The following is a 24,234-nucleotide window of genomic DNA, read 5'->3' as shown; positions in this document are numbered from 1 at the left end:
ATTCGTGTCTGACTCTTTGCAACCCCATGAACCACAGCACACCAGGCTTCTCTGTCCATCACCAACTCCTGGAGCTTGCTCAAACTCCTGTTCATTGAGTCAGTGATACCATCCAACCATCTTATCCTCTGTTGTCTGCTCCTCCTGCTTTCAATCCCTCCCAGCATCAGGGTCTTTTCCAATGAGTCAGTTCTTCACATCAGGTGGCCAAAGGATTGGAGTTTCAGCTTCAGCATCAGTCCTTCCAATGAATATACAGGACTGATTTCCTTTAGGATTGACTGGTTTGATCTCCTTGCTGTCCAAGGGACTTTCAAGAGTCTTATCCAACACCACAGTTGAAAAGCATAAATTCTTTGGTGCTCAGCTTTCTTTATGGTCCAACTCTTACATATACTCAGTTAGTTTTATGTGTGTCACTACTAGTATAACAATAATTTTATTTTCTTCCACTAATAAAGTAACATGACTAGTGTTTTATTTATCACATAGCATGGCTTAAAATTTGGATAGTTCTTAAAATGTTAAAAGCTGGATAGAATATGTTTTAAGTCTAATCAGAGGAATGAGACTATTCTTTTGGTCTTTCATATAATTTCTTTCTCTAATAGTGGCTTGCAATCTTGAACACCCGTTGATGAATTGCACTTCAGTTTGAAATCCAAAGGTGAAGGTGGAAAAAAAGAAGCTTGAGTTTCTGACGGGAGGAGAAGATGATGGAGCATCAAATTCTGATTTAATGAATTATAACTCATTTTGGTTAGATTAAAAGTGCTTTGCTTTGATTTTTTTTTTCCTTTTAATCTGTAAATTATGGGGATGATCTTTAATGTCTATATTAGTTTTCACATTGTGAAATTTGCCTTTTGATTTTACAGCAATAAACTTTCTACTGAAGTTATTATTTTTTGTACCTATTTTTCTACTCCTTGTTATGTCTCTTTCTGTTTATAATAAACTCACATATTTTTCTTGCTAGGGGGGAGTATACTTTTAATTGTTTTTATTTGACTAGGAGCTATAGGACCCCATTAGCTTCCATTGCTAAGGGATATTTCAATTAATATCTCTGACAGAGAAAGTCTGTGACTTATCAATGTTATTTTCAGAGGTTGTGTGGTCTCAGGAAATAGCCACTTGGGGTTATGTTTAATAATGATTGCTCTGATAATCACAGTTGACTAAAGTATCTGAGATCAACTCCTCAATATAAAACATTTCTTAGAAATGCTTTGGATAGTGATTAGACTGAGGAAAAGATAAATGTGATTGAGTTTTGCCTTCTTTGGACTTTGAATAGTATCCAGGTATTTTCCTGTCATCTGGGTGTTCAAAGGTAGAAAAGAGAAATATGCATCTGACCCCATAGCAGAAGGCTGTATTTGTTTTTGTGAGGATGAATGAGAAGACAAAGTGTAACTTGATGAAAAGTTTATTGGCAATTTTTATGCAATACCATTTTCTGGATCCTGTATCCAGGTGGTCATGTCAATAAATTAAAAAACAGCAGTACAGTGTTCCAGTGGTGGTACAAAAGATACAAATATTCTGAATCTTAAACTACTACATTTTTTTGTTGTTTAGGACACAGAATAAGTTACAATGTTATTAGAGAAATTTTGGCTCCTAAACCATGTGTCTTAGCTTCTTGGATAGGTTTGTCAACAATCAATTAAATCAACCTGGAATATATAAAATTATTTTTAAACATTCACTTTATTCCAGAGAATCCAATCACTTTGCCATGTAGTTCTAAATATGTCTCAAATGCAATTTACTTCTTCCATCCACTATTTTCTAAGAGCTCAATGATTATGGATCCTTACAAAAAAGCCTTGTACCAAACAAAAGAAATAGAAAACAGTACTACAGTTAAATAGAAAATCAGACATATACCCCCACTACCAAAAGAAAGGATCATTTAAAATATCTTAATTACATGTTGTATGTCTCATTTCTCCATTGGATTAGTTCTTATCTTGAGTTAGTTTGTCTTCCTTTGGTTTCAAATTATTATTCAAAGTAATAGCACCTTTGTTCTTTGATATATTCATAGAGTGGGGTGTTGCTATCTAAGTAAAAGGAACCTGAATCTGTTCTCTCTCTTCCATGGTAAACTCTGACCTCAGAGTCTCTTGTCTGCTTATCATCAACATCCTGATTGTATTTTCTCATGGTCCCTGATGGACTTGATCCAGACTCTTGTTTTTGCCTTTCCCCACTCCATGTGGTTACACTGCTTGATAAATACCTAAAACTATTTTCTTCAGTTTCCAAAGGGACTTGGCTATCAAGTGAGTGACTGCCACTTGACTGCCCATAGCTGTCCCTTGACTGGCCATGGCTATATACTTGTCTTTCATTGGTGCTGAATCCAGACTGACCCTGAATATGTCCTAATTGTCCATCACTTGATCCCTGTGTTGCTAAATTTGTGCTGGATCTTACCAGATCATGAGAAGATGAATCTCCCAAGTGCTGATGGCTGGATTCAGGTACGTCTATTGTATTGAACTCTGATTGTCTATGCCTCAATTCTGATTGTTCATGACTCTTTTCCCCCAAATCTTCTGAATACCCTTTACTATCACTGTGGGAGGTTTGACTTCTAGTTGAACTAGAATCTGAATGGCTGTGGGCTGATAAGGGTTTTCCATGGTCAGATGCAGAGTGGTTCCTAAGCTGACTGCTATGAGTAGACCCCCACCTTGCAGACTGAACAAGGATATCTCTTGACTGTTCCTGAGTTGCTACTGAATGTCTATGACTAGATCCCTGACCTCCAGTTGCACCAAATCCAGAATGGTTATGGGAATCAATTGACAGCCCATCACTTATCTCTGATTGTTCATGACTTGAATCTTGTCTTCCTATTTTTTCAGTTGCTTTTGATCCCATGTAGTAGAAATTAGAAACTGACAGTCCATAACTAGATGTTCGCTTAGATGCAGCTCTGTCTGTTGACCTAAAAGGACTAGAACTACGACTGCTTGTTCTGCTACCACCAGAAGGTCCATAACCAGACTGCCCATAGTCATATTCGGCACTCCCATAACTGCCATGTCTCCAGGCTTGATCAGATCTATGTCTTTGTCTGCCACTAATCTGTGATGTAGAATGACTTTTACCAGAATGGGCATCAGTGTGACTTGAATGTCTGTTTGACCATGTGGATTGCCCATGACCAGAGTGGACATGTCGAGTGGTGTCTCCTGACTGCCCATGAGCAGTTCTGTGTCTCCCTCTCACTGTGGCTCCTGACTCTCCATGTTGAGATCCAGCCTGCCCATGAGTGGATCCTGAGTGTCTCTCTGAGACTTCTGAATGCCTTTCACTGTCGCTAGCCTCATTGTGACTGGATCCCTGTCTTCCTGCCTGCCTGGACCCTGACCGTGTAGATTGTCCCTGACTGGAGTGGCCATGTCTGGTGGTGTCTCCTGACTGCCCATGAGCAGTTCCGTGTCTCCCTCTCACTGTGGCTCCTGACTCTCCATGTTGAGATCCAGCCTGCCCATGAGTGGATCCTGAGTGTCTCTCTGAGACTTCTGAATCCCTTTCACTGTCACTAGCCTCACTGTGACTGGATCCCTGTCTTCCTGCCTGCCTGGACCCTGACCATGTAGATTGTCCCTGACTGGAGTGGCCATGTCTGGTGGTGTCTCCTGACTGCCCATGAGCAGTTCCATGTCTCCCACTCACTGTGGCTCCTGACTCTCCATGTTGAGATCCAGCCTGCCCATGAGTGGATCCTGAGTGTCTCTCTGAGACTTCTGAATGCCTTTCACTGTCGCTAGCCTCACTGTGACTGGATCCCTGTCTTCCTGCCTGCCTGGACCCTGACTGTGTAGATTGTCCCTGACTGGAGTGGCCATGTCTGGTGGTGTCTCCTGACTGCCCATGAGCAGTTCCATGTCTCCCTCTCACTGTGGCTCCTGACTCTCCATGTTGAGATCCAGCCTGCCCATGAGTGGATCCTGAGTGTCTCTCTGAGACTTCTGAATCCCTTTCACTGTCGCTAGCCTCACTGTGACTGGATCCCTGTCTTCCTGCCTGCCTGGACCCTGACCGTGTAGATTGTCCCTGACTGGAGTGGCCGTGTCTGGTGGTGTCTCCTGACTGCCCATGAGCAGTTCCATGTCTCCCACTCACTGTGGCTCCTGACTCTCCATGTTGAGATCCAGCCTGCCCATGAGTGGATCCTGAGTGTCTCTCTGAGACTTCTGAATGCCTTTCACTGTCGCTAGCCTCACTGTGACTGGATCCCTGTCTTCCCGCCTGCCTGGACCCTGACCGTGTAGATTGTCCCTGACGAGAGTGGCCATGTCTGGTGGTGTCTCCTGATTGCCCATGAGCAGTTCCGTGTCTCCCTCTCACTGTGGCTCCTGACTCTCCATGTTGAGATCCAGCCTGCCCATGAGTGGATCCTGAGTGTCTCTCTGAGACTTCTGAATGCCTTTCACTGTCGCTAGCCTCACTGTGACTGGATCCCGGTCTTCCTGCCTGCCTGGACCCTGACCGTGTAGATTGTCCCTGACTGGAGTGGCCATGTCTGGTGGTGTCTCCTGACTGCCCATGAGCAGTTCCGTGTCTCCCTCTCTCTGTGGCTCCTGACTCTCCATGTTGAGATCCAGCCTGCCCATGAGTGGATCCTGAGTGTCTCTCTGAGACTTCTGAATGCCTTTCACTGTCGCTAGCCTCACTGTGACTGGATCCCTGTCTTCCCGCCTGCCTGGACCCTGACCATGTAGATTGTCCCTGACTGGAGTGGCCATGTCTGATGGTGTCTCCTGACTGCCCATGACCAGTTCCATGTCTCCTTGTCACTGTGGCTCCAGACTCTCCATGTTGAGATCCAGCCTGCCCATGAGTGTATTGTGAGTGTCTCTCTGAGACTTCTGAATGCCTTTCACTGTCCCTAGAGGACTGATCTGAGCCAGACTCATGGTGTCCATAGCCAGAAGAGTGACTTGATCTTGACCGTTGTTGATCTATGCTAGGTGATTGACCTGAGCCCAACTCATGATGGCCATAATCAGACTGCTGTGATCTACAGTCATGGTGTTCAAAGCCAAAGGACTGACCAGAGCTTGAACCATGTTGGCCAAACCCTGAGGATTGACCGGAACCAGATCCATTTTGGCCACAGGTAGACTGTCCTGATATAGACTTCTGGTTTCCAAAGCCAGAGGACTGAGCTGAGCCTGATCCATATTGTCCAGCACCAGAGTGCTGACATGAGCCTGACCCATGTTGGCCATAGCAAGACTGACCTGATGTAGACTCATGGTGTCCAAAGCCAGAGGACTGACCTGAGCCACACCCACCATGTTCAAAGCCAGAATACTGACCTGAGCCTGACCCATGTTGGCCAAAGCCAGAAGATTGACCTGAGCTGGATCTATGTTGACTACATTTAGAAGTTTCATTTGAACCACACCTCTTTTGATGAGAGTTTGAAGAGTATCCACAGGAACCAGATCCCTGTTGACCATAAGTAGAAGACTGACTTACTCCTGACCCATATTGTCCACAACAAGAGGACTGACATGAAACTGTTCCCTGTTGTCCTCCACAATTCTGTGGTTGACCACATGTTCTATATCCATATCCTTTCTGCCTAGTAGACTGGCTACAGGAGCTAGGCTCATGTTGACCATATCCAGAGGCCCAACCTCCTGAGATACATCTATGACCTTCTCCACTACTTCCTGATTGATAACCTGACTGGGTACAGCTAGATTGGCTTCCTTGCTCTCCAAATCTACCTGCCTGACAAGAACTAGAAGTGTTTTTTCGTCTTCCACATCCACCTGAATTGCTGGAACCACATGCATGACTTTCCCTCCCACCACCTCCTGAACATTTAGAGCTAGACCCATGTTTTTGTCCTGCACAATTTGACTGAGTAGAGTTTGATTCATATTCATATGACAGACCACCATGACCTCTCCCTCTACCACTCTTTGATCCAAACTTGTATTCATCCCCAGATACCCTAGAGGGGCTAACATGTGATTTGTTTCTTTTTCCCTCCAGTTCTCCAGAGCTGGAACCATGTCTTTCTTTGTCATTACTCCACGAGTAACCAGAGCTGGACCCATGGCGCCTTTTTTCAAATCCCTTTTGGTTCTCTGAGCTAGATAAACCACCTTGCCTTCTCAGCCTTCTGGAGCCAGACCCATGTCTGTGTTTTGGAGTTCCCCTAGAGCCCTCAGAACTATAACCATGCTCCTCTCCCTCACTCCAACTTGAATATCTGTAACCTGAGTTTTGTCCTGATGTATCCCCTTCTTCACCTTCAGTTTCACTTTCTTCCTCTTGGTGTCGGCGACTATGCCTGCGCTTCTTTGACCCTGAAGCTTTGCAGTATTGTTTGCTGAGAACCTTGTTGCAGGCCATAGCCAGTTTGAATATCATCAGAAGAAACTCAGTAAAGTCCAGTCTTCGGTCATGATCTCGATCCAGCATATGCATGATGACATCCACTGTGTCTGGATCATCTGGGTTCTGTGTACAAGCAATACACCAAAGAAGACCTGGTCAGCCTAGTCCATATACTCAGCTAAAATATTTGGGTAAAGCTGTAGAACTGTGGGAGGCTTCCCTTGTGGCTCAGCTGGTAAAGAATCTGCCCACAATGTGGAGACCTGGGTTCAGTCCCTGGGGTGGGAAGATCTCCTGGAGAAGGGAAAGGCTACCCACTCCAGGATTCTGGCCTGGAGAATTCCATCTGCTGTATAATCCATGGGATTGCAAAGAGTCGGGCATGACTGAGGGAATGTTTGATGTTAGGTATTTTAATCCAATCAAGAAATACTTTAGGCTAAAACAGCCTAACAACACCTAGCAAGTGTGAAGAGGTAATAAAAAAGAATAAAGGCCATTGGGATCCTCAGCACATACAGTTCAAGGACCTAAGCTAGAGAAGTAGATACTCAGGTATGGCAAATAAGGGGGAGTTGAATAAACCAAATTCAGTACCTGGTGTGTTTAACATACATTTTAAGCCTTGCCTGCTCATATATTCTATGTTATGATCTATAATTTTGAAGTTAATAACTGAGTCCTTTCCAAGTAAATAGGAAAAAAAATTCTTGTATTTTGTTTTCAGTTTTTAGTCACCTTGGTTACTTGATCAATACCCCTAATACATGTTTTCCCTCTCTATATCTTTTCTTCCTCATTTGCTGGGGTAATTTATAAATTGATAGCGCAAATTTAATCATATGCTTTTTTAGAAGGAAAAACCTGGGGACATGAAAATGTCTGACAGTCTGTATGGTGGGAGGAAGAAAATGATCACCTCTTTAAAAATAAATGCTGCCTCAACAGCCTTTCTGATGTCCCCCAAAAGTACCACTCATAGTGTGAGCTCAAAGACCATGGGGATTGTGCACTTTTTAGCTATTCCTTGGTCATAAAACAGAGAATGTACAGGACGCTAGTAATTTTCAGTCCTGGTACATGGTCCTCACCTTCAGAATCGGACGAAACTCTTTCTCCAGAAGTTCCTTTAGTTCATCCTTGCTCAGTGTGGCACACTCCCCATCCTGCTTGGTGTATTTGTAGAAAGTATCAATTACGGTGACAACGCTTCTCAAGAGATTGGTCATCTTTTTGCAGGTTTAAATGAACCTGAAGGGAGAAAAAAATATCCTCTCATTCATTTTATTTTAAGTTATAAACAGTTCTGATTTTAATAGTAATCATCCCAGTTTTTCAAATTTCTTGTCTCTTTAAACCAAAATACCTAAACAAATAAGACTAGGTCAGGGGTGATACAATACACATAAACACAGTGAAAGCTAATCTTGTTAACTTTGAGTTACTTTGCTAAGATTGAGCCATACTTGGCATGTTATTGACTGATCTGGGACTAGATTTCAGATCTTCATGTCCTGGATGAATATATTCTCTACACAGCATCTCTATACTTTGTGTACTTTGGTGTTCTGGGTGTTGTCTTGGGGCTTCCAAAATTTCTAGAACCACCGAGATATATTGCTCCAGTCTCTCTGGCTAGTTTCACTGTTTTTGTTTGTTTGTCTTTTAAATCAAATGTACCAGACCATCTAACATGCATACCTGCCTCCCCTCTGGGTACCAGAAGCTAAATTGGACTGTTAAGGCATTTAGCAAATTAAGAATGGACAAAGTGGGCTAACTCTATCCTGGTGCTTCAGAAGCATGAGATAGCCCTCATCAAAGTTCACGAGATATCCTAATCTCTGCCTTAACCAAACTCTGTTTTCTTTCAGGAATCAGGGGGAAAAGATTGAGCAATGCAGACCGCAGTTTGACTAGAGGATGATTAGATCTCGGCGCTCTAAAAGTTGCCACTGAACAAGGATGGATTTCTGTAACAGTGCTGGTCTTTTCCCTATTTCAGCTGGACAACCCAGAAAATATGGCACAAAAAATGACTAGGAAGAGAATGTGGAACAGCCTAGAAGAAACAAATTTCTACTTGCATTATTTTCCATAACAAAGAAAAATTTATTCTAAAAAGACCCTGGAATAAACTAAACTGACCAAACAAATAAGCAAACAAAAAGAAGAAAAAGGAAAGAAATGAAAAGGAGGGAAGGCAGGAAAACCAAATATATATTAACTCTGTCTTAGCTCATACCCCTGGATTTACACCACGAACAATAGCCAACCAAATATCCACTGATGTAGCTGGATGAGTTTTCTCTCACCTGGTTCACCAAAGGAGAAAGTAGGATAAAGCCTGATGCAGCTTTCAGGGTGACAAAGGATTGAGCTAGTGGCCCTTATATAGCTAACAAGTGGGTGCTGCCCTCTGTGGGTTGGACTGATTCATTTTCAACAATCCTATCTCCTCCCCGGTCTGTGTTTATCTTCCTACTTCGCATTCTCATCTCTGTGATGATTGCAGAAAGGCCGGTACTGGCCCACCCTCCAATATGAGAACATGTCGCACAACACTTTTCTCAGGGTCATACACTTGTGAAAAGCAGAGATAATGTTTTAGAGGACAAATGTCGTTCAATCCCTTTACTATCCATTGAAAGTAGCAAAATGTAAGCTACTTGGCAGTGTGTAATAGATGCTTATTTAATTGAAAATGAACCTGGGCCACCAGGCTAACATAATTAATGTCTTTTTTGCAATAATAATAGCTACTATTTATTGAGAATTTAGTATGTACTAGATACTATGCTGAATTCTTTTCACATATCATCTCATTGAATCTCTACAGCATTTCTATAAAGTTTGCACTGTATTCCATTTTACAGATGAAGAAACAGGTTCAGAGATCATAAGAGCCCTCTCTAAGGTAACTCAGCTTATGAGTGGAGGAACTAGGGTTTGAACTGTATCTATCTTATCATAATGCCCTTTCTTTTAACTGTTATACTAGCTTACCTCTACTATACACACCTATTACACAAAAAAGCATGCAGTTTTAGGAAATATATGGAGGTATATAAAAGGAGTATTATCAGCCAGGAAGAGAAGAAACATACTCTCTGGAAGGCTTTTTTCTAGGCTATAAAATATATTAGTGGGCTATACATAAAAGTTATTTTTTTCAGAAGTGTTCAAGGTGAATTTAGAGGGGGCTTTCTTCTAGCACTCTGTTATTCATTGGTAGTCTGGCAGTTTTGGGCCTAGACCCTTGGGAAAATGTCATTTTTGTACATAAAGTATATAAAATATAATACCTGAGGGAACTGCCTGACATGGCAGTTTTACATGCTTACATATTTATTGTTTGCAATAATCCTGTGAGGTCAGTATTATTGTCATTCTCATTTTACAAATAAGGAAATGAAAGCATAGAGAAATTTAATAATTTGTCCAAAATCACATCTCGGAAGTGGCAACACTAGCATAGAAACCCATACTGTCCAATGCTAAAGCCTGCCTCTTAATCACATATACACCACATATTTGGGGTCAGTCAGTTCCTATTTGGGTGCTTCTTCAGGGAAGCCATTTATTTTATTTACCTCACCATCTTAGACAATGCCTAGTACTTAGTTAGCAGTTAGAATGTCTGCTCACAAAATGTTAATGGATATACCACTGATATATATCCATTGCTTTCCTGGTCAGGGATTCCCTGACCAAAATGACCGCACGGAAAGTGATGTTGTCCCATGGATATTATGGTCATTTTCAATTGTGTGTATCTTTTGGAACTGTGCCTGTTTTTATTGAGATGACTCTTGTTTCAGGAGGACTTTCAGACCCCCAGATTCCACACTGAAGTAGATTTTTAAAGTCATCCTTGCCCTGCAACTTTAGGATTCTAGTTCCATTGTTTGCCCGCTCTCAGAACTCTGCCACTCTTGCTTGTATTTTTTGTGTTCAGGCCTCTTTTCCTCTTCTGACTTGCAGATCACACTAGGTAAAAATATTGACTTAGGAATCAGAAATATTTGAGTTTAAATTTCAGCTCTGTCTCTTATAGGTAGTGTTTCTTGGGCAATTATCTGATCCTCTGAGCCTCAGTTTTCCAGTTTCAATAATACGTACCTCACTGTGGAGATAACTTAGGATAACATGTGAAATTGTTTAGTACTTAACTGGCATATAATAAATGCTTAGTAAACTGTAAAATTATTGCAAGATGCTTTAAAATATTTTATAGCAACTATCACAGTGTTTTATACATAGGAGGCACTCAATAATGTATGATAAAAATAAATCAGGAGCTAACGGTAGGCCTTTAAAGGCAGAAATACTCCTTATTTGTCAAAAGCATTGCTCCAGAAGATGTCATGACTTTTTTAAAAACAATTTTATTGAGATGTAATGAACATACTAAAATTCAACCTTTTAAAGTATATAATTCAGTGGCTTTTAGCATATTCACAGAATTGTGCAGCTGGGTTTTAGTTAGTGTTCTTAAGTTTCTTCACTTCTCAATGCTTCAGTTTTCCCTCTGTAATAGCTGCAAGGTGTTCTTAGTGTCAGGGGAATAAGTGGACACCTGTCAGATCATTTCAGCTGCAATTTTGGAGAATAGTTATGATCCTACCAGAGGCCTAAGCACTATTTGGAAAGAAAACAAAGTGATGTAGGGATCAATTTGATGACACCTGCAGAGAAATTTCCTGCCTGGCTTCTGAAAGATTGTTTAGCCTGGTGAAGCAGAGGCCTGGAGTCAGGGGTTAGGGCGCAACCCAGCTTACCATTTCTCCATGTCTGGATCTTCTTCTTGCACTATTCACTCATCTCATCAGATTCTTTGATTTTAGGCCCATTTAGTGAAGTTGTGCACTGTTGGCAAAAGGATTGTCTTGAGAGGGAAGCAACACCTTAGAATATTAAAAACAACTTTCATTATACCTGTAAAAGTCCTAGCTTTGGGTTTTTCCACTGAATATTAGCTGAATTTTGTTTCCTATCTCACTGTATTCAAGGGGGGCCTTCTCCAATTTAAATTACGTCTCTTTTGGCGTCCTGTTCAGTTCAAAGGGAATTCCATAAAGGACTTGCCTTAGAGCTTAAATGATCCTGTCCCTATCATTAAGAACCAAACATTTCCTCTGTGCTGGGACTCTTAGGAGTTTGGGGTTTCTGAACAAACTCGACTTAGAACTGATAACCTCAGAGTTGATCCAGGGATGCTGATAGCTATTATATGTCTCTTTTCTATAAAAGCAATTTAGGGAACTGTTCTTGGCTCATAATATGATGTAGTAGGAAAGAATACTGACTTTGCAGTAAGAAAGATTGTTTTTATATTACAGCTCCAACATTTACTACCTGTAATACCTTGGGCAGATTTCTAAATCTGAGTCTCTTTCCATTTCTGTGAAATGAGAATAATGTCAGACATGTGAGACAAGATAATATTAGGGTAATATTGACCACATAAATAAATTTAAAAAAAGAATTTAATTTCTTTTCTTTCCTTTCCTTCTTATGTTCAGGTTTAATCTGAGTGGTAGGGGGTTATCAGTAGATTTTTGGGGGGTGATGTTTCTTGGAGATGGTTCTTAACTCTGTCCCCTCCTGGTAATCTCTCTCCCTAGGTGAAATGAGAGGCCAATTGGGTTGAACTGTTGGAATCTAGCCTTCAAAGTAGCTTATATTTTCTGTTATGACAAGTTTGTGGTGAAGATGGAAACATTAGTCACACCAGATAAGAATGTCCCCACACCTAGATCCATTTCTTGTTTTCTTACATCACTGTTGATATCTCAAGATTCATGTACTGGAGCAACAGAGTCTCACAAAGAGATGCCTACTGACACATCCAGGCTTTTAGTCTATAAGGGGAGGCTTCAGTGACTCATTCTGTGCAGATGGACATGAGATGTGCCAGCTGGGGCCTCCAGATGCTTGCTGAAATCTACTCAGGGCCATTTCTGAAGGCTGAGTCTCAGAAATTCAAGTGGTTTTTGCAGTCACAATATCCATCACCTGTGATAACAATATGAAGCTGAGGCTTCTCCCCGATGGATATGGAAACTTACTGACTACATAAACCTGACTAAAGAAGAAGGAACTTGGATTAGCTCCCCAATAGATATGGAAACTTACTGACTAGATAAGCCTGACTAAAGAAGAAGGGACTTGGATTAGCACTGGAGTTTAGGATTCTCTAGATCATCTAGAATTTGTATTTTGACAATTTGCAACATATGATTATTAAGTAAGGCAGGGGATTTTTTCCCTTAAAACGCATATAATCTCTATGATAAAATTTCCCTGAAAGGCTGTATATGTGTATATATATATATATATATATATATACACACACATATATGCTCAAAATTTTAACAAGAGCTCTTCCTTCAAAGCAGTCAGAGCATCACATCCTTTTAAATATCACTTGGTAGGTGAAAATATTGGCTGTTTAAGCATGAATTTGATTTTTTGAATCATTTATAAGCATTTGGAACCAAATTTCATTACAAAGAGAATAACTCATAAGATTTTTTAAAAGGAGGAAGAGTCCATTTTTAAGTATGAATTTAAAGTAACCAAACTAATTTCTTCAGTACAGTGGCTCTCAGCAATTCCTGTTACTTCAGCAAGCATATTTTTGAGGACTTGTTGTGCTCCTATGACCATTTTCTTTGTGTGAATGCGCTTCCAGTGGTGAGGCAGTCCAAGATTGTATGAAATAGTATAATGAAGCTAGGTTAGGACTGAATATTGGCCTGGAACTTGGCATCAGAAAAGACTGTTGTTATTAATTTGCTCAGTTGTGTCTGACTCTATGTGACCCCATGGACTGTAGCACGCCAGGCTTCCCTGTCCTTCACCATCTCCCAGAGTTTGCTCAAACTCATGTCCATTGAGTCAATGATACCATCCAACCATCTCATCCTCTGTCTTCCCTTTTCCTCCTGCCTTCAGTCTTTCCCAGCATCAGGGTCTTTTCCAATGAGTCGACTCTTTATATCAGGTTGCCAAAGTATTGGAACTTCAGCCTCAGTCCTTCCAATGAGTGTTCAGGGTTATTTCCTCTAGGGGTGACTGGTTTGATCTTCTTGCTATCCAAGGGACTCTCAAGAGTCTTCTCCAGCACCACAGCTTGAAAGCATCAGTTCCTCGAGATATAAGCAGAGAGCAACATGGAAATTTACAATACCGTATGTAAAATATATAGCCAGTGGGAATTTGCTGTGTAACTCAGAAGACTCAGACAGGGGCTCTGTGACAATTAGAAGGGTGGGATGGGGAGGGAGATGGGCGGGAGGTTTGGGAGGGAGGAGTGGGACATGGGTCTACCTATGGCTGATTCTTATTAATGTATGACAGAAAACCACAGAATTATGTCAATAAATTATCCTTCAGTTAAAAAATAAAAATAATTCTTCAGCACTGAGCCTTCTTTATGGTCCAACTCTCACAATCCATACATGACTACTGAAAAAACCATAGCTTCGACTATATGGACCTTTGTTGGCAAAGTGATGTCTTTGCTTTTTAACATGCTGTCTAGGTTTGCCATAGCTTTTCTTCTGAGGAGCAAGAATCTTTAAATCAGAAAAAAATTGGCATCAGTTAAAGATTTGTATATCATGGTACACACACTCATACACATTCACTCCTCTCTACACATATTCCCACACACATTTCATATACATTATTGAAGTGTTATAATATGCAAAGGCCAGTGCTAAGCATGGTCTCTTCTATGAAGGTATATTAGTTTGGAATTATTTATGAGCCTGAGGTTTTCCATCATGTCCTTTCAACAATCTTGGCACTCTCCTGTTTGAAAGCATACTGAGGATGTGCACTTTTGGATTGCCCAGGATACACTATGTGCACACAATTACACAAATATATAGATATGTATATACATTTATTCATCCCCAAACCATTGAATTTTAACAAGGGGCAGACTTGCTGTACAGTACCAAAATAAGGCTGATTTTGCTTGCCTTATGGATGAGGAGAAAATTGACAAAAAATATCTTTGACTGCCTAGGATGACATCTTTGTATACTTTAAAAAATTTTTATGGAAGTATAGTTGATTTTCAGTGTAGTGTTAATTTCTCCTGTACAGCAAAATGATTCAGTTATACATATTTGTATTCTTTTTCATATTCTTTTCCATAATGATTTATCACAGGATATGGAATATAGTTTCCCGTGCTATATAATATGACCTTATTCTTTATCCATCCTATATGTAGTAGTTTGCATCTACTAATGGGGTGACATCTTTGAATCAGACTAGGGAAAAATAAATATAGCACCTTTATGAGTTACAGCTATCAGGCTTAGGTTTTATTAATTTTGGATTAATTAGTTTTATTGATTGTTTCCATTATCTCTGGTAATTTTGTTTGTTTTCCCTTTAAAATTAATTATGTTTATTTTGTGCATTAGTCACTCCATTTGTGTGCTAATTTCTTGCCTCTAGGCACTAATGATGCATCAGAGTTTTAGTCTTCTGGAATTATCTAGTTTAAATCACTTCTGAGCATTTGGACTCTTAGAGGAAGGATAATAAAGTGGGATCTGTGGAAAAGCACGTCTGCAATGTCTTACTTTTTCTTCAGTGGGGGGTTTTCTCCTTGGGGACTGGTAACTTGATTTATGGATACTGTATCAATAGCAAGATAACAGCAAGATAATTGTAAAAGGCAGATAAAGTATTTCATGTAATTATTATGGGTAGACTAAAGTCTCAGGATTGACCATGTTCTCTAACCCAATTACCCCACCTCCTGCTCCTAGTATTGTTCAGGTCAAAGACACTTGGAGCAGAATCTGTTCCCTGAGAGTCCAGGACCCCTGGCATAGGGAGACCAATATTTAGCTTTTTGAGATGTTCAAAGATGACATCCCACTCATTTCTGAAATGAATATGGCTAGAGAGGCAGATATACTCATGCAGAATGGGGCTTGGGACCTTTGCTACAAGAGGAGCAGTTATTAGCCCAGACTTCTTTCTCATATTCATTCCCTAAGTCTGATCCACACAGAAGAATTCAGGGCAAAGTCAGAGTAGGACTCTTAAAGAAATGTGTTTTTTGACTTCTCCCTAAAAACGAACATAAAATCTATAGCCAAGTTGTTGAGTCCAGTAATTAAGAGCATAAAACTTGGAATTTGACAGATTTAGGTTGGAATCCTGTCTCTGCCACTCACTAGTTATGTGACTTAATATCTCTTTAAATGTGAGACATTTTCTTCATAGGTGTTGTTATAAAGCCTCAAAGAATTAAGTCAAGTGCCTGGAACAAAACACTCATTCAATAAGAGGTAGCAATTGCTGGGTTTTTGCTTAGAAAAGGCTATCTTTTTCTGCATCTGATTAAAATATTGTATTTTTATGCCTGTTCTGTATGTTGCTCTTAATAGTTTTGTTTTGAGAGCTAAAATCATAAGTCAGATGTGCTCAGGATTAATTAGCATCTCTGGGCATCAAATACTGTACAAAGTGGCCTATGATTGGTCAGCTTGGGAGAGGGTCTTGGTTCTGACTCAGTTGGCTGGTGAATCACACTGATTAAAGGTAATTATGAAGCCAATAATCTTGATGCTGTTTATAATGATGATGATGACACAAACTCCATTCATGATGGATATAGAATCTTCAGATGAGAATCATTTACTTTTACATCAGCAATTCAAAACATAGGCCCTAGATTTGCTTTCAAGGGCACATCAATTGTTTCCTTCTTTCTTTTCCATTCATTCTATGATTGATCCACTGCCAGGAAGGGGGTCTATGGCATATTTATCTTGCTTTTACAATCTGTACCCTTTCTTCCTCTAGTTACATTCTAGCCTCTGGAAGCCCCTTCTTGGTTGTATATACTTCCTAGCTACCTCGTCCTCAGTAGGATCACTTACTCTTCCCAGACTTTGAAACCATGGATTCTTTCAGAGTTTTATAGATAGAAAAATCCTTCTGTCCCTTTTCTTTCTTAAAGAAGCCAGAGTCCTAGCAGTCTTTAATGGCTTATGGATGTATGGGCTTCTCTACTGCCTCTTGCTCTCCTACCACATAGAATTCTGTTGAACAGATAGTTCTAAGTGGTTCAAATTGGCCTAAATGTCAAGGAGACATTAGCTGACTGAGGTGTATTTTGCAGTTTTGCCTTCTTCTACCTATATGTAAAGTTAAGCTATCAAGTTCAGCTGCTTCTTTCCCCTGCAAGCTGCTCAAGGCTGTTAGTGGCCAAAATAGCAAAACTCAACCCACTTTAGGGCTTCATGTAAAGCTAGAGGCAAGTTGAGTCAGGTGCATACTAGCCAAGTTCAGATTCTGCCAGCTGTAGGACTGGTTCCCTCACCTGTTGGTTCCACAACCCAGCAATCTGGGGCCTAGGCTAAGCTATTTGTCAAGCAGCAATGTGAGTGATAAGACAGGCTGGATCTCTATTTTGAGAATGATTGTGAAGGGAGGGACCTTTATATTAATTTAAATATAGATTCTGTGGCCCCCACCCTAGGAAACTCAGAGGCTGGCTGCTCTAACCCACCTCTGCATCAACCCTATATTAGAGGACTATACTTCAGCTCTTAGCCAGTTTGAAAAGAGAGTCCCATATGCCTTAATTCTTATAACCAAGAAATATTCACAGGAGCCGATATGTACTGGGCCATTAGAAAAGAAATGGGAAAAAAAGTGTGAGGTAGAAAGTCAGTGCCCATTCTCTAGACACAACCTCAACCACAGGAGAACTAACCCCTAAACCTTTTGTGAGAATATAAAAGATAAATATGATACAGTATAATACAGAGAACACTGGTTTATTATTAACTTCTTTCTTTCTGTCATACCTCAAAGGCAAACTGTCAGCAAATCCTATTGATTCTTCTTCCAGATGGTAACGAGAGTCTATGCAGTTCTCACCATCTTCACTTTTGCCGTACTAATCCACCTGCCATTGTTTCTCGCTGGCTCACTTACCACCTAACTGATGTGCCTGCTTCCACTCTCAGCCCTCTACAGTATATTGTCAAGATTGTAGACTGACTTGATGTTTTAACACAGAAGGCTGAGCATGTCACTCCCCTGCTTTAGAGTAGGCGGAAGCCTGAGAAAGACTAAAGGGTCTCTGACCTCACCTCTTGCTGCTCTCCTCACTCTCTCTTCCTCAGCCATGCTAGCCTCCCTGGTGCTCCATGAACTCGCCAGGCACACTCCCATCGCATAGTTTCCTCTCTCTAGAGTACTCTTTTGCAGCGAGTGCACTCTCGTCTCTTTTGAGTCTCTGCTTGATTATTGCCTTCAGGATCCTCCCACTTCCATCACTAACATCTAGTAAACATAAAGGAAACAGATGTTTTCACCCATTGGACAACAAACAACACAGGGAAAAGAAATAAAGTGAGCAAATAATAATTTCTCCAGCTTAAAGCCTGGAGATGCTCTGTGAACTTTACAGGGAGAGGACATTTATAGGCTGCAGCACAAGAGAGGAAAACTAAGCAGGGTCAATTCATCAAAAGAACATCTTAATTCTAAGTGTTTTATGAACCAAAACTGAATAGAACTACAAGAAGAAATAGTCATTTATAGTCAGAGATTTCAAAAACCCCTCCCAGTTATTGACAAAACCAGTAGATAGAAAATCAATAGGATATGGAAGGGCTTCCCTGGTGGCTCAGATGGTAAAGAATCTGCCTGCAATGCGGGAGACCAGAGTTTGATCCATGGAGAAGGAAATGGCAACCCACTCCAGTATTCTTGCCTGGAGAATCCCATGGATAGAGGAGCCTAACGGGCTACAGTTCATGGAGTCACAAAGAGTCGGACACATCTGAATGACTAACACTTTACTTTCAGGTTATGGAAGTCTTGAAGAATACTATTAATCAACTTGACCTAAATGACAGTTATAGAACACCCAACACCAGAATACACATTCTTCTTAAGTGCATATGGAACATTTATCAAGATAGACTGTATTCTGGGCCATAAAACAAGTCTCAGTAAATTAAAATGATTCAACTTCTACAGAGTATGTTCTCTGATAACAATGGAATTAAATTAGAAACTAACAGAAAGTTATCTGGAAATTCAAATATTCGGAAACTAAAACACACTTCAGGATAATCTGGGATTGAAGAACAAATCAAAGGAGAGATTACAATGTATTTAACTGAATAGAAATGAAAAAATATATGCCAAAATTTGTGAGTTGAAGCTAAGCAGTGTTTAGAGGAAAATTTGTAGCACAAAAATGTCTATATTAGAAAAGACAAAAAGTGTCAAATCAATGACATAAGCTTTCCCTTTAAGAAACTAGAAAAAAGGAAAAGCAAATTGTACCTAAAGTAAGAAGAAAAGGGAGACTAAAGATAAGTGAATATGTCAATGAAATAGAAAACAGAAACATAATACATAAAAGTCAGTGAAAATAGAATCTGGTTCTTGGAAAAGATCAACAGATTGAAAAACCTTTACCCAGGCTAATTAGGAAAAAAAAGAGAGAGAAAGGTGACACAAATTTTTACCACCTCAATGACAAATGGGATGTCACAACCAGTAAACAGACCTTAAAAGGTTAATAAGGGAATATTATGAACAACATCATGCTAATCATTTAAACAACTTAAATGGACGAATTCCTCAAAAGACATTAACTGTTAAAGCTTACTCAAAGATAAATGACTAAATTGAATAGACTAGTATTTATTAAGTTAATTGTTCAGTTCAGTTCAGTTGCTCAGTCATGTCCAACTCTTTGTCACTCCATGGATAGCAGCATACCAGGCTTCCCTGTCCATCACCAACTCCTGGAGCTTGCTCAAACTCCTGTTCATCGAGCTGGTAATGCCATCCAACCATCTCATCCTCTGTTGTCCCCTTCTCCTCCTGCCCTCAATCTTTCCCAGCATCAGGGTCTTTTCAAATGAGTCAGTTATTTGCACCAGTGGCCAAAGTATTGGAGTTTCAGCTTCAACATTAGTCCTTCCAATGAATATTTAGGACTGATTTCCTTTAGGATGGACTGGTTGGATCTCCTTGCAGGCCAAGGAACTCTCAAGAGTCTTCAACACCACAGTTCAAAAGCATCAATTCTTTGGTGCTCAGCTTTCTTTATAGTCCAACTCTCACATCCATATATGACCATTGGAAAAACCAAAGCCTTGACTAGACGGACCTTTGTTGGCAAAGTAGGGTCCCTGCCTGTTAATATGCTGTCTAGGTTTGTCATAACTTTTCTTCCAAAGAGCAAGCGTCTTTTAATTTCATGGCTGCAGTCACCATATGCAATGACTTTGGAGCCCAAGAAAATAAAATCTGTCACTGTTTCCACTGTTTCCCCATCTATTTGCCATGAAGTGATGGGACCAGATGCCATGACCTTAGTTTTCCGAATGTTGAGCTTTAAGCCAAGTGTTTCACTTTCCTCTTTCACTTTCATCAAGAGGCTCTTTAGTTCTTCTTCACTTTCTTCCATAAGGGTGGTGTCATCTGTATATGTGAGGTTATTGATATTTCTCCTGGCAATCTTGATTCAGCTTGGGCTTCATCAAGCCCAGCATTTCTCATAATGTACTCTGCATATAAGTCAAATAAGCAAGGTGACAATATACAGCCTTGATGTACTCCTTTCCTGATTTGGAAACAGTCCGTCATTCCATGTCCAGTTCGAACTGTTGCTTCTTGACCTGCATACAGATTTCTCAGGAGGCAGGTAAGGTGGTCTGGTATTCCCATCTCTTGAAGAATTTTCCACAGTTTATTGTGATCCACACAGTCAAATGCTTTAGCATAGTCAATAAAGCAGAAGTAGATGTTTTTTCTGGAACTCTCTTGCTTTTTCTATGATCCAATGGATGTTGGCAATTTGTTCTCTGGTTCCTCTGCCTTTTCTAAATCCAGGTTGAACATCTGGAAACTCTGGGTTCATGTACTGTTGAAGCCTCGCTTGGAGAATTTTGAGCATTATTTTGCTAGTGTGTTAGATGAGTGCAATCATGTGGTAGTTTAAACATTCTTTGGCATTGCCTTTCTTTGGGATTAGAATGAAAACTGACCTTCTCCAGTCCTGTGGCCATTGTTGAGTCTTCCAAATTTGTTGGCATATTGATGCAGCACTTTCACAGCATCATCTTTTAGGATTTGAAATATCTCAACTGGAATTCCATCACCTCCACTAGCTTTGTTTGTAGTGATGCTTCCAAAGGCCCACTTAACTTTGGACTCTGGGATGTCTGGCTCTAGGTGGGTGATCACACCATCGTGGTTATCTTGGTCCTTAAGATATTTTTTGTATAGTTTTTCTGTGTATTCTTGCCACCTTTTCTTAATATCTTCTGCTTTTGTTCTGTCCATACTATTTTTGTCCTTTATTGTGCCCATCTATGCAGTGTCAGACTTTATTTTTCTGGGTTCCAAAATCACTGCAGATGGTGACTGCAACCATGAAATTAAAAGATGCTTACTCCTTGGAAGGAAAGTTATGACCAACCTAGATAGCATATTAAAAAGCAGAGACATTACTTTGCCAACAAAGGTCCGTCTGGTCAAGGCTATCGTTTTTCCAGTGGTCATGTATGGATGTGAGAGTTGGACTGTGAAGAAAGCTGAGCGCTGAAAAATTGATGCTTTTAAACTGTGGTGTTGGAGAAGACTCTTGAGAGTCCCTTAGCCTGCAAGGAGATCTAACCAGTCCATCCTAAAGGAGATCAGTCCTGGGTGTTCATTGGAAGGATTGATGCTGAAGCTGAAACTCCAGTACTTTGGCCAACTCATGAGAAGAGCTGACACATTGAAAAAGACCCTGATGCTGGGAGGGATTGGGGGCAGGAGGAGAAGTGGACAACAGAGGATGAGATGGCTGGATGGCATCACCGACTCGATGGGCATGAGTTTGACTAAACTCCGGGAGTTGGTGATGGACAGGGAGGCCTGGCATGCTGCGACTCATGGGGTTGCAGAGTCGGACACGACTGAGCGACTGAACTGAACTGAACTGATGCAGGTCAGGAAGCAACAGTTCGAACTGGACATGGAATGACGGACTGTTTCCAAATCAGGAAAGGAGTACATCAAGGCTGTATATTGTCACCCTGCTTATTTAACTTACATGCAGAGTACATCATGAGAAACACTGGGCTGGAGGAAGTATAAGCTGGAATCAAGATTGCTAGGAGAAATATCAATAACCTCAGATATGCAGATGACACCACCCTTATGGAAGAAAGTGAAGAAGAACTAAAGATGAAAGTGAAAGAGGAAAGTGAAAAACTTGGCTTAAAGCTCAACATTCAGAAAACTAAGGTCATGGCATCTGGTTCCATCACTTCATGGCAAATAGATGGGGGAAACAGTGGCAGACTTTATTTTGGGGGGCTCCAAAATCACTGTCCATCCACTGGTGATGGACAGGGAGGCGTGGTGTGCTATGGTTCATGGGGTCGGGAAGAGTGGGTCACGACTGAGCAACTTAACTGAGCTGAACTTGCATGAAATGTTTCATTGGTATCTCTAATTTTCTTACATTATCCTGATACTAAATGAGACCAGCATTATCCTGATACTAAAACTGGACAAAGATGTTATAAGGAGAGAAAAATAGAAATTGACCTCTCTCATAACTATAGATGCCAAAATTCTCAAGAAAAAATTGGCAAACCATTCATTAATGTATTAAATTTGTAACATGTTTTGACCAAGTAGGGTTTACCTTGGGAATGCCAGGCTGATTGAATATTCAAAATCAATTAATGTAATGTATTATATCAATAGATGAAAGAAGACAAGCTGTATTATCATCTCAATAGTTATGGAAAAAGCATTTAATGAAATTCAGCATCCATTTGTGATACTTATTCTCTTACTAAGTTGGAATAGAAGAGAACTTTCTAAGCCTGATAGTAGGCATCTAGAAAATTCCTACAGCTAGCATCTTACCTAATACTAAATGACTGAATGCTTTCCCTTTAAAATTAAGAGCACACATCTCACCATCATATTTGGCATGAGACCCTAGCCAGTGCAATAAGGCAGGTGGGAAAGGAGAAAGTAAAACTTTATTTATTTGCAGATGATATGATTGTTGATGTAGAAAATCCCAAAGAAACTACAATAACAAAGAAAACCTAGTATGACTAATAGGTAAGTTTATCAAAGTCCCAATATATAAGGTCGGTATACAAAACAATCAATCATATTTTTGTATGCTGTTAATGAAGAACTAAAATTAAAAGTATCATTTTGTAAGAACACCAAAATCATGAAATACTTTTATAATTCTTAAAAATTTAATTTTTAAATTAATTTCAATTTACTTTTAAATAATTATTAAAAATATGTGCAAGATACATGTACCAAATGCTGCAAAACATTAATGAAAGAAATAAAACAAAAATCTGAATAAATGAAGTTATCCATATTCATGGTCTCTAGTCTTCCAAGACTTAATATGAGTCTTCCAAGACTCATTTTAAGTTGCTACTTTTCTTCCAATTGTTCTGTACATTCGACGAGATCCTTAAAATATCTTATTAGATTTTTCTTTTATAAATGGACAAGTTGATTCTAAAATTTGAGAGAATGGTAAAGAAAGTAGACTAGGCCAACAACTTGAAGAAGGACATAATTAGAGAACTCATAGTAGTTGACTTCAAGGCTTCTGTAAAGCCACAGTTAACAAGAAAGTGTCTTACTGGCTAAAACTTAGCTATACAGAATAATGAAATAGAATAGAAAGTCCAGACTCATGTGGTTAGTTAATTTTCAACAGAGGTGCAAAGGCACCAATTGAAGAGAGATAGTCTTTTCAACATAGGATGCTGGAAAAATTGGATAGCCATATGTAAAAAAAAGAAAAGGAAAAATCCACTTTTATTAGTTCTTTGTACCATTCATAAAAATTACCTTAAAATGGATGTGGACTTAAATTTCAAACCTAGATAAATAATTATTTCAGAAGAAAATAGAAAAAAAAAAACCCAACTTTGTGGCTTTGGATAAGGCAAGTTTTCTTATATTGATTCATTGACACTGAAAGATTAACCCATGAAAAAAAAAAGAAGTTAAATGGGTCGTCATTAAAATTCAGAGCTTCTCTTCCAAAGACATTGTAAAGAAAATGGTAAAACAAGCCACAGGTTGAGAAATTATTTGCAAACCACATATCTGATAAAGATTTGTATCTAGAATTTACAGAGAACTCCTAAAATCAATCATAAGAAACTAAACTCAATGAAAAAATTAGCAAAAATTTGAATGGATACTTCACTGAAGAAGATAATTCTAATGGTGTCTTGGAATTATGGTTCTCTCCCGGTATATGCCCAGGAGTGGGATTTCTGGTTCATATGGTAGTTCTATTTTTAGTTTTTTAGGGAACCTTCACACAGTTCTCCATAGTGGCTGCACCAATCCACATGTCTACCAACAGTGAAGTCTTTTCTCCACACCTCTCCAGCACTTATTGTTTGTAGATCTTTTGGTGATAGCCATTCTGACCATCATGAGGTGATACCTCATTGTAGTTTTTATTTGCATTTCTCTAATGACTAGTGAATGTATATATGTTAAATCTAGAAAAATGGTACCTATGAACCTATTTACAAACCATAAACAGAGAGACAGACAGAGAGCAAACCTACAGACACCAAGAGGGGAAATGATGGGGGGTAGGATGCATTAGGAGACTGGGATTAACATATACACAATATTATTATAAAATGGTTGGATGGCATCACTGACTAGATGGACATGAGTTTGAGCAAGCCCCAGGAATTGGTGATAGATGGGGAGGCCTGGCGTGCTGCAGTCCATGGGGTTGGACACGACTGAGCGACGGAACTGAAC

The sequence above is a fragment of the Dama dama genome, chromosome 20 (assembly GCF_033118175.1).
Source record: "Dama dama isolate Ldn47 chromosome 20, ASM3311817v1, whole genome shotgun sequence".
Classification (NCBI taxonomy): domain Eukaryota; kingdom Metazoa; phylum Chordata; class Mammalia; order Artiodactyla; family Cervidae; genus Dama; species Dama dama.
The sequence above is the reverse complement of the archived record's forward strand: the minus strand, read 5'-3'. Positions refer to the sequence as shown.